Here is a 10,062-nt window from a genome sequence, read left to right as displayed (position 1 = left end):
TTGGCCTTCCTGGACTGCGCTGTACACATTGAAGAGGACAGGAGCCTGCAGATTGGTGTTTACAGAAAACCCACACACACAGACCAATACCTACTCTTGGATTCCCACCACCCACTGGAGCACAAGCTAGGGGTCATGAGAACACTGCACCACAGAGCGGAAAACATACCAAGCGCCCAAGCCAGAGAGTAGGAACAGAACCACCTGAAGGGGGCACTTACAGCCTGTGGATACCCTAAATGGACCTTTGTGAAAACAGCCACAAGATCCAAGAAGAACAAAACTACAGGGGAGGAGGAAAAGAAGGTCAAACGCAACAACATTGTGATTCCATACGTGTCTGGAGTATCAGAGAAACTCAGGAGGATTTTCAACAAACACAACATCCCTGTGTTTTTTAAACCCAAGAACACACTAAGACAGATGCTGGTACACCCCAAAGACCGCACACCCAAACACAAGAAAAGCAATCTAGTGTATGCGGTCCAATGCAGTGAGGAATGCACAGACCTGTATATTGGGGAGACTAAACAACCACTACACAAACGCATGGCTCAACACAGAAGGGCCAACTCCTCAGGTCAAGACTCTGCAGTCTACTTACATCTGAAGGACAGAGGACACTCGTTTGAGGACCACCGGGTGCACATTTTAGAAAGAGAAGATGGATGGTTTGAAAGAGGTGTCAAGGAAGCCATCTACACCCGGGTCGAGAAGCCGTCATTGAACAGAGGAGGGGGTCTACGCCCCCACTTACAATGCTGTCCTTTCATCACTTCCCAGGAAACTCAGGCCTCAGGTGAAGAAACGATGGTCATTCAGTCTTGGCCACCGGTAGTAATGACTGTAACAACTGTCGTTAGGACTGTCGTTAGGACAACCAGGAACACTACCGAACCAGCAGTATCGATGACCCTGGCAAACGACCCCACTGAGGTTAAATAGCTGAGTTTCCCTGCCAGTCAGTCAGAACTAAAGAAGTCCTTTGGATGAGGGACGAAACGTCTTTCAGTATCTTCAACCAAGTCCAGTTGCCCTTGACTTTAACCTTCATTGAATAGTATTATTATATACTAGTAGTAGTATATAGTTTGATGACCTCATAACTTCCAGCAGAACTTCCTCCAACTTAAACCATATCATAGGTCGATGTGACTAAAATAACTAACTCCTGCATTGGTGTACAGAGCCATTAAATTATTTGTGTGTGTTCTCAAATCTTAACATGGCCAGACATTTGTGATACAATTGTAAACCTATCATTGAACCTCCATCACATTATATCTGTCTAGTCAAAAAACAAACACACAAAATGGATAAAAACGTATACACTGTAAATAAACAATGAAAAGATAAATTAAAACGTGACATTTCTTGCAGCTGCAGCTGGCCTGACATCAGCAGCGAGCGCTCCATCTGTTCATTGGTCCATCAAATCCAGCAATGATGGTCCATAGATCATCACTCACATAAGCAAACAGGAAGTGACCTAAGGGTCGACTTGAATGACATCTCTGCTTGGCAGGAAATAAAAAATTATTTGATTTCCTGGAAGTCTGATGATTATTCTTCATCTCCTGAGCTGTGAACAGGCTGTATGGGGCATGGGAGGGACTGTAGTATGATTTCCTGGTAGGAAGTGGCTGGAAATGAGCTCCTCTCATGCTTGGACATGTGGAAGCTCATTAAAACTTGTTTTAAACATGAAGTTTTAGTTGATTTGCTGAAAAGTCTGATGACCCTGTATTTCTTGGGAGGATAATCTCCTCATGTTTCAGTGTGTGGAACAAATGTCTTAAAATGTCACACATGCGGAAAAGCCTACAGTTTAGGGCCACTTTGCTTGGTTGTCACTTTGACAAAGTCATTTGACGGGTATTTCTGGTATAGGATGATGTTTATGTATAATTTAAGATTTGCATTTATTAAAAGATTCTCAGATTACATTAGAGTTGTAATAAGGCATAGAATTAATGGTTGAGTTAATTTTAGGATTGACATTTGTGTCTAACGAAGCTTGAACATTGTTTCATAAATGTGTTTGAGCAGCCTAGTATCACCAAGTATGTCATATTGATCATATAATGCTGATTTTCAGGTTCATAATTTAATTAATAGATTGTACAAGAACAGGATAGCATGGTTTAATTTTCTAAAACACCATATTTTTGTCATACTGCACATTGTTACAGCTCTTTTCACCTTGTGTGTTTTTGCTACTGTGTGAAGCATTTCACTTTAAATTGATCTTTGATGGGAGTTGCGCATGCACAGTACCTAGTTAAGGAAGCAGAGTATGGCCGGTCCTGTCAAGTGGTATACAGATGCGAGTTCAAGCTCAAAATGTTTTGCACCAGTTTGCAGAATTTTCTGATTGAACGTCAGGTAACGTGAGGTATGTTTTATCCCGTTGGGTGGGCACGACCCAATCAGCTGCGATGAGTTTGTAAACAGGGCTGGAGTGGGACACAAAATCGTCCCTGGCATTTTTGGCCGAGGCGGCCCACCAAAATCGGTCGGACACCCCTCACCAATACATCATTGATCCATTTAGGAGGTCAGATTAGGGGTGTGATAAAACACTGAGATGTAAGATTTGCACAAGATTGGCAAGAATATATTTTAATAAACCTACTATTTAGAAAAAAATATTTATAGATGAAATATTTGATAGGGGGGTCTGGGGGATTTTGAGCATTAAACACTAAATTTCTGCACCAATTTATGTGGAAATGTCTTTATTTTTATAAAGGGAAGCAAAAAATTCAGGTGGCAGGTGACAATTCAGAATATAATAATAATAATTAATAATTAAAATTATAATAAAAAATAATGTAGGAATAAGTAGCTTATTATTATTTTTTGCTTAAAATACTTTTTTGGGGCAACGCAGAGGTTTCTTCTATATTTACATTGTATTGCAGGTTTTTTTATTGTGCAAATAAACCTTTCTCCTAGCATTTTTATTTGTTAATCAGGGTGTGGCGATGGCACAATGGATAAGGCTATGCATTTCATATGAGAGACCCGGGTTCAATCCCCACTGTGATCTATCCATTGTGTCCCTAAGCAAGACACTTAATCCCTAGTTGCTCCAGAGGCGTGCGATCTCTGACATTTATAGCAATTGTAAGATGTTTTGTAAATGTAATCAACAGGTTCTTGATGCGAGTGTCACTAGAGTGTGATCACATTGTATTTGATTTTAAGATGTTTAATCATCTAAGGTGATGTCTGTATTTTATTTCCTTTATTTGAAGAAGATTTTATGTGGTAGACAAGTAAAATGACTAAAAATGTGAATGGTTGGCCTGCTGTAGCAGCCTCCCGGCAGTAGGTGGCAGTGTGAGACTGTGGTTTACCCTCAGGGACCATGATCAAGAGCGCATGCTCCGCTGTTTTACCATGAATAACTGCGGATTACCGGTCCAGCCCTGTTTGTAAACACAGTGTTGTTAAAAAGGCAGTAAAAATTAGCGCTTTCGTAGGCAACAATGTGTTCAAGGCACCACCGTTTCCTTTGAAATAAACGTTTTGCTAAGTTCTGTCGGCGCTGAATTCATCCCAGGGCTTTGGTTCAGATGTACATGTTCCTGAACTAGTTTGCAACCTAGACTGGAGCAAGAGTTTCAGAGTCGTAAGTTATTCATTTGTTACAAATTTGTCTCATATGTAACATTTTAAGTGGAGCTAATTAGCAGAGTTTCAGGAGCGGGATCACACAGCAATCTTGTCATTACCAGCATTTCCAAAAATACCCATCTCCATGTCCCATCTACTCTTCTATGCTCTCGCATTCTGCACACCTCCCCCCACTGCTTTCTCTGTCCTACCTCCTGATATCCTTCTTCCTCTCCATAAGGTTATAGGGGGTCCGCCGTGCCAGGGTGCTACGGCGGATTTCCCAACAACACTTTTGAATGTCTATTTAAGACCTGTAAGCCTCGAACATCTTTCCGTTTCAATCAGCAATAAATCATTTAGTCTGCAGCTCAGTGTGTTTCTCCACCAGTGTTTTTGAGGGCGTGCCACACTAGCTGCTTGGCGAGCATTATGACAAATGTGTTACGTGTTACAAAGCAGATAGTTTAAGGAAGTAAAGGCTGGACTACAATCGAAGCTATTTTCAGGCAGTTCAGAGCAGTGTTTTCTATGAGAGATGGGAACTCCCTTTGGGGTTGACTTTAGGCTTTTTCACTTTGCAAACCTATTACATGCACAATAAAGATATATAACTCAATAAAGGAGAGGGGAAAAGCCAAAAAGCATCATATGACCTCTTTAATTTTGGGTGTTCTCACAACGCCTTTTTTGCTTTTCGTGTCAATTTGTCTGTGCTGTCTTATTCTGTGCAGAGACACCGTATCATGTTACGCGAGAATGTCATAGAGAGAAAAATGTCAGGTTCTATTAATACACAATCCCATGATATCATGTTGTTTTGAGATGTTGCATTACTGCCATCTACTGGAAAGTCTTTATCTTCCCTTCACCTGTGATTTGTCTTGTGACACAAATGGCATACCTCAAAAGGATCCACATAAATAGGTGGAGATTCACAAATATATTTCCATTGACAAATGTTAAGTTGATGTACAAATGATACATGATGAATGATGTACAAATTGTAAATTAGAGGCACAGATACGGATCCAGATTTACAGACACATCACTCTACATTTATTTATGCATTGAGTTTTACAAGTTACATATGTTGACATTTGTTTAAAATACTTATGAGCTTTATAATCCCATACATCTTTCCCTTTTTCTAACTTGTGGCTGATGTAAGAACAGTTTTAATAATAATAATAACTTAGGTCAATGCAATTGATCACTCTGTACTTTCCCTAAATGGTTTTAGTTTTCTGCACCTTTGTTTACTGTCAGTTACTGTAAATGATATAATGACTTGGAAAAAGCTAATTTAAACGATTCTAACTTTGCCCTTACTGACATTTGAAATTGAAAGTATAAATCATTAATAAGCTCAGATCCCTGGTTTCATCTATGGAGGCTAAACAGGCTCATCAGTAATGGATGAGAAATGTCTCCATTTTTCTGCCGCTGCTGTGAGAACCAGTCCTTTTAATCACTCGCTCTCTGTGGGAAATCATAGTGTGGTCTGATGTGACTGCTAATGTCCCTGTTGAAAACGATGTGATCTGATGCTGCAATATGCACAAAGCAGTGGTGGAAAGTTATTAAGTACGTTTACTTAGTACTGTACTTCTATTTTTCGATACTTTATAGTGTTACTTTAAATATATTGTATTTTTTACTGCACTTTATTTATTTAAAAAGCTTCAGATATTAGTTACTTTGCAGATTCTAAGTAACAGTAAAAAATATAATCAATAAATAAATTATGATAGCTTTGTCATGATGGGTTTATTGGTCCCGAGGGGGAAATTCCCAAGTTATTCAGCAGTATGAATATAAAGTCTATGTAAATAAATTAAATTTAGATCCACATTAACCAGCAGAAACATTAAAGTGACCATCAGTGTCATCAATAATTACAATCCAATAATATAATTTGTACTGTACATATTATTGCAAAGGAGTACTTTGCATTTGGTACTTTAAGTATATCTTGATGCTAATACATTTGTGCTTTTACTTAAGTAACATTTTCGAGACCGGACATTGATTTCTACTGTGTGGCGTGAACTTAAGTGAAAGATTTGAGGACTTCTTTCACCAATGGCACAGACACAAATTACCAGATGGCTGTGTCAGAAAGATGGCTGCATGTATAGAACACAAACGAGTCATCTGTATGCAGCCTAGGCCATCCAAATTGATGGTGATTGGCAAACACTACAGACGGTCCCTTGACGATTAACTTAGTTGGATGGTGCAAGTGTGTTTAATACCTTAATGGGAAATGATAATGATCCGTTGTGCTCAGACGCCCAGGAGAGCGAGGACGATTGAAAGAACTGGCTGAAGCAAGAATGTGCAGCGTTTAATTCAGAGATTGATGTTTCATTTTTAACATCTGAATGCATATCTTGACACAAATACACATTATGCACCTGACTGACAAACTGTCAAGCAATTAGCAATGTAACATTCAGTGCTGCATGAATATTGTTGTTCTCCCATGTGAACATTTGCTTATCCAATTAAATGTGTTTTTTATGAATTGAGACACCTAAAACAAACTTTTATATGCTCTCTAATTTGCTCCCTTCCATAAATAAATTTCATTACCTCTGCTATTGCACCATATCGGCTTAGCTCTAGTGCTTATTTGGGTATGGTAGAGAGGAAAACATGCTCACTTGCCTTGTTTTTGGTGCAGCTGTGATGAGATTAGAAAAACTTTCTATTAGGGTATTTAAGGTATTATCTTGAGTATTTTTGTCCTATCTCTACCACCTATTGGGCTTATGCCATCTCTGGATTTCAAGTCATATTCTCAAACCTTGGCTTGTTCTTTTGAAGCAGAATTCTTAAAGCTTTGCCAGGGAGGGAGATCGTCCCTGGGTGCACAAAGGCACCGGTGATATGCAGAACTTCAGTGAAAGCCCTTTATGGACTGATGCATTAGAGCTCTTTCTGAACCCGGCAGTTGAGTAATAAAGTTACCGTGAGTCACTGACCCCACAGAGGAATTTGGGATAAATCTGGCTTCTCTCCTGAAAAAACAAGGCTTTTGACTTTAGTTCTCCACCACCATGTAGAAAACTAACAAGTGCCTCTTCTTCCTCCATCATGATCGATGTGTTCATGCGGAACTTAATTTTCTGACCTTCATTGATCAGCAGGTTTCTCTAATGGGTCGCTGGCCATTGCTGGGTGTTATTACCTTCTTTTGTGTGTCTCAAAGGTTTTCAAGTGTCACACAAAAAAGATGAATGTCATGCCAGTTATTTCCTTTTGATTACCAGTGCTCACCTTGAGGCATTCAGCAATTGATTAAAGTTGAGACAAAAGAAATTAAATACTTTCCTATTTCCTTTCCCTCTGGGAATCAAAACCGTTATTCTGTAAAGGGCCTGTGCTGCCATTTGGAACTAGAGCATATCGGGGTAGGAAAATATGGTAAAGGAAACACATAATAATAATTATTTTCTCTGATAGAGATGTCCTTACACTGGAATAATGCATGACAAATGCTCTCTAGAAGGGCACAGTTGTTTTCACAAGAATTTCAGTTTTCTTTGCAACTGCAAATATTTTAAAAACTTTTTCATTTCTTACATGAAGTTTTAAATAGATCTAATGTAATATATTTATTTGTTTAACTTTCCTATGTATCCCATATTTCCAGATGTGTACTTTGTATATCTCAACATGTTTCAGGGTTTTTAATTCAACCTAAGCCATGTGTTGAAATGTTTTTGGCCCATACAAACTGTGACACTGCTATTTCAGAACCAAACCTTTTCAGATGGCTTCCTTCCAGGACGTAGTGAAATATGTTTTTTATGTGGTGTGTTTTAGAGAATTGACAGAATGGCATGATGTAAATATATACCACTGAAAGGTCTGAAAACTTTTGTAATACTGTTTTAAAAATATGGTAGTAGAGTTATTAACTATTTCTAGTCAGAAAAAGTTTTTCTTGTCAGACAGTCTCTGTCACTAGCCAAACTTGTGCCCAAAAGGTGTGACCAGAGGAAAGTGTTGGGGAAACTTTTTGTTAGTTCATTTTGTTTATTTTTAAAATCGTCTCATGTATATGTTCTATGTTTAGGTTATATTGTTCACTTTAATGGAGATTATGGGATTGATTAAAAGTGCATGTTTGCTGTAAATAGACACTTACCTTTTTAATGGACAAATTGAATGTCAACTCTTTGGTCACACCAGCAGAAAATAAAGGGTTTACTTGCTTAAACCAGTGAAGACCACTAAAATGTTTTGGTCAAGTGTTGTTTATGTAACAGACGTAGTAAGCTTCATCCTATTGCACAAAATGATCAAAACTCTATGTATCAATGGTTGCACAATTACATCAAAGGCAGCTTAGATTTCCAGCATAGTGGTTGGTTTAAACTCCGTTTTGGGACACAAACTGTCTGCCTCCTAGCAATTCAAGACACTCCTAATCTCTTCACACCACCTACGTGCATTTTCAGCTGCTCAAAGACAGAACATGGTGCTGTGAGCAGCATCATAACATACAGTAGTACATCATCACAACATTTACCAGCTAAAAAGGTTGAGATGTCTCCTTATTCAGCCAAAAAAGCAGATGTACATGCAGTAGTAGTATTTGTATGTTGATATATTACCAGCTCACAAGATGTTTCTCTTGGATTTTAGCTTACTGGCCATTATAGTCTACCACAGCTCAAGGGAATGGCACAACTGTAGGGAATGCATCTGTCTTTGATTACTTAATGCACCTTTTGTAATTTTATTCATGACAAGAGTCGGTCTACATAACTTAGGTAGACAATTTTATGCAGTATGTATAAAGCAGCATTTTTCTAGTCAGAAAGTGTCAGTCTCCTTTATACTGCCAGAATACAGCTTGCAATCACTAGTGGAGATATAAGAGGTGGTTATTTGGGGATAAATGTGACAGAGGGGACCCAAAACACTCAGCTAAGCCGAAGGGCATGTCAAAATGGAATAAAGTAATCAATGAATTTGGTCAATCGATCACTTTCTGTGGATTTCAATTTGAAATGTCAGGATGTCAATCAATACAGTGAAACTGATCCTCACCATTCCACAGTCGCCTCAATCCCTGATTGAGGATTTGATTAATCGAAAATTATTTCACGGACACATACCATGGTTGTTACGTGATTTTTATTCCTGTGAAATACCATTTCACAGACATAGAAGAAGAACATCGGGTGGAATCAATGAACAGATATCACATAGTCAACAAACATTTTTGCAAGATCCAAAGACAAGTATCAAAGTACAGAACAATGGAAATAGGACATTCAGACTATCAACATGTTCATACAGTTCTTTTCACATGTAAAAAGAAAATAAATATTGGTTTGTACATTTTTGCTCGAGTGATAAATAATAAACTCATGATTGGTGTTTTTATGTGTATTCACAATGCCAAAGTGTCTCAAAGAATAAGGCAACAAATCTAATTATTATAACTTTATTCCCCATGAAAATGTTCCCTCAGTGATGATGTAATAGAAAACTAATGAAAATTTGTATAATTTGTCAGTCAGTTAATATTCTTTTCCATCACGTTCTTATCACAAAAATAGATATATCTATGGTAAACTAATTCTTTATGCCTAAACTATATTTGGAAATGGATGAACAATCATGACGGTGAGTTGTTGTTGTGCGCTGCAGCACATTTTCAAGTGCAAAATGGAAACAAAGATATTTGTTAATAAAAAAAAAATATTTTTTTTTTACTGTGTTCTGCACAGAGTTGACTCTTTTGACAAATTGCCTGGGTGCATCAGATAGTCGTTATGCTTTCTGGCTTTGGGCGAAGATTTTGTTGCCTCTATGAGGTTCTGGCTCTTGTGTGAGATTCAAGTTGGAGGAGCTGCCAATAACGATCCTTAAAAGGGATATTCATGTGAATAATTTTTATTTAATCTTGTTTTTGAGACCATTTTGAAGGGCCTTTTTACCTTACCTTTCAGGCAAGATTGAATCTTTGACTTCTGGTTCTGGTTTCTTCTAAATAATTACTGGTAAAATATTAATTTAATCAGTTGTTTACGAAGCTTGCTCTCATTATTTGGCCCAGTCCTCTTGTCACAGACCCCTCTAAAGCTTTGGTTGAAATTGGTTTCTATGTACAATACACATCAATAGTGACAGACCTTACCCAGGTGCATGCACAACAATCTAAACTACACCCAATCAAATTCATGTGGTGCTTCACAGATATTTATGTTTTATTGCCACAGTTTACACCATTTGGCCCTTGTCAAACTGCAATGCCCTGGGCAGCCTCTGACACCCAGGTTTCCACTCACCTGTTTTTGTATCTCACTGAATAAGAGGGTTGTCGACTGTTTGATCTGGGCCAATGTCTCTGATGTATTGCCAACACCTTAATTTGAAAAGTGCTATAGAACATTTTCTGACCTCAAAAGTTAGTAG

This window comes from Micropterus dolomieu, linkage group LG21 (assembly GCF_021292245.1).
Source record: "Micropterus dolomieu isolate WLL.071019.BEF.003 ecotype Adirondacks linkage group LG21, ASM2129224v1, whole genome shotgun sequence".
Lineage (NCBI taxonomy): Eukaryota > Metazoa > Chordata > Actinopteri > Centrarchiformes > Centrarchidae > Micropterus > Micropterus dolomieu.
Note: the sequence above shows the minus strand (reverse complement) of the source record.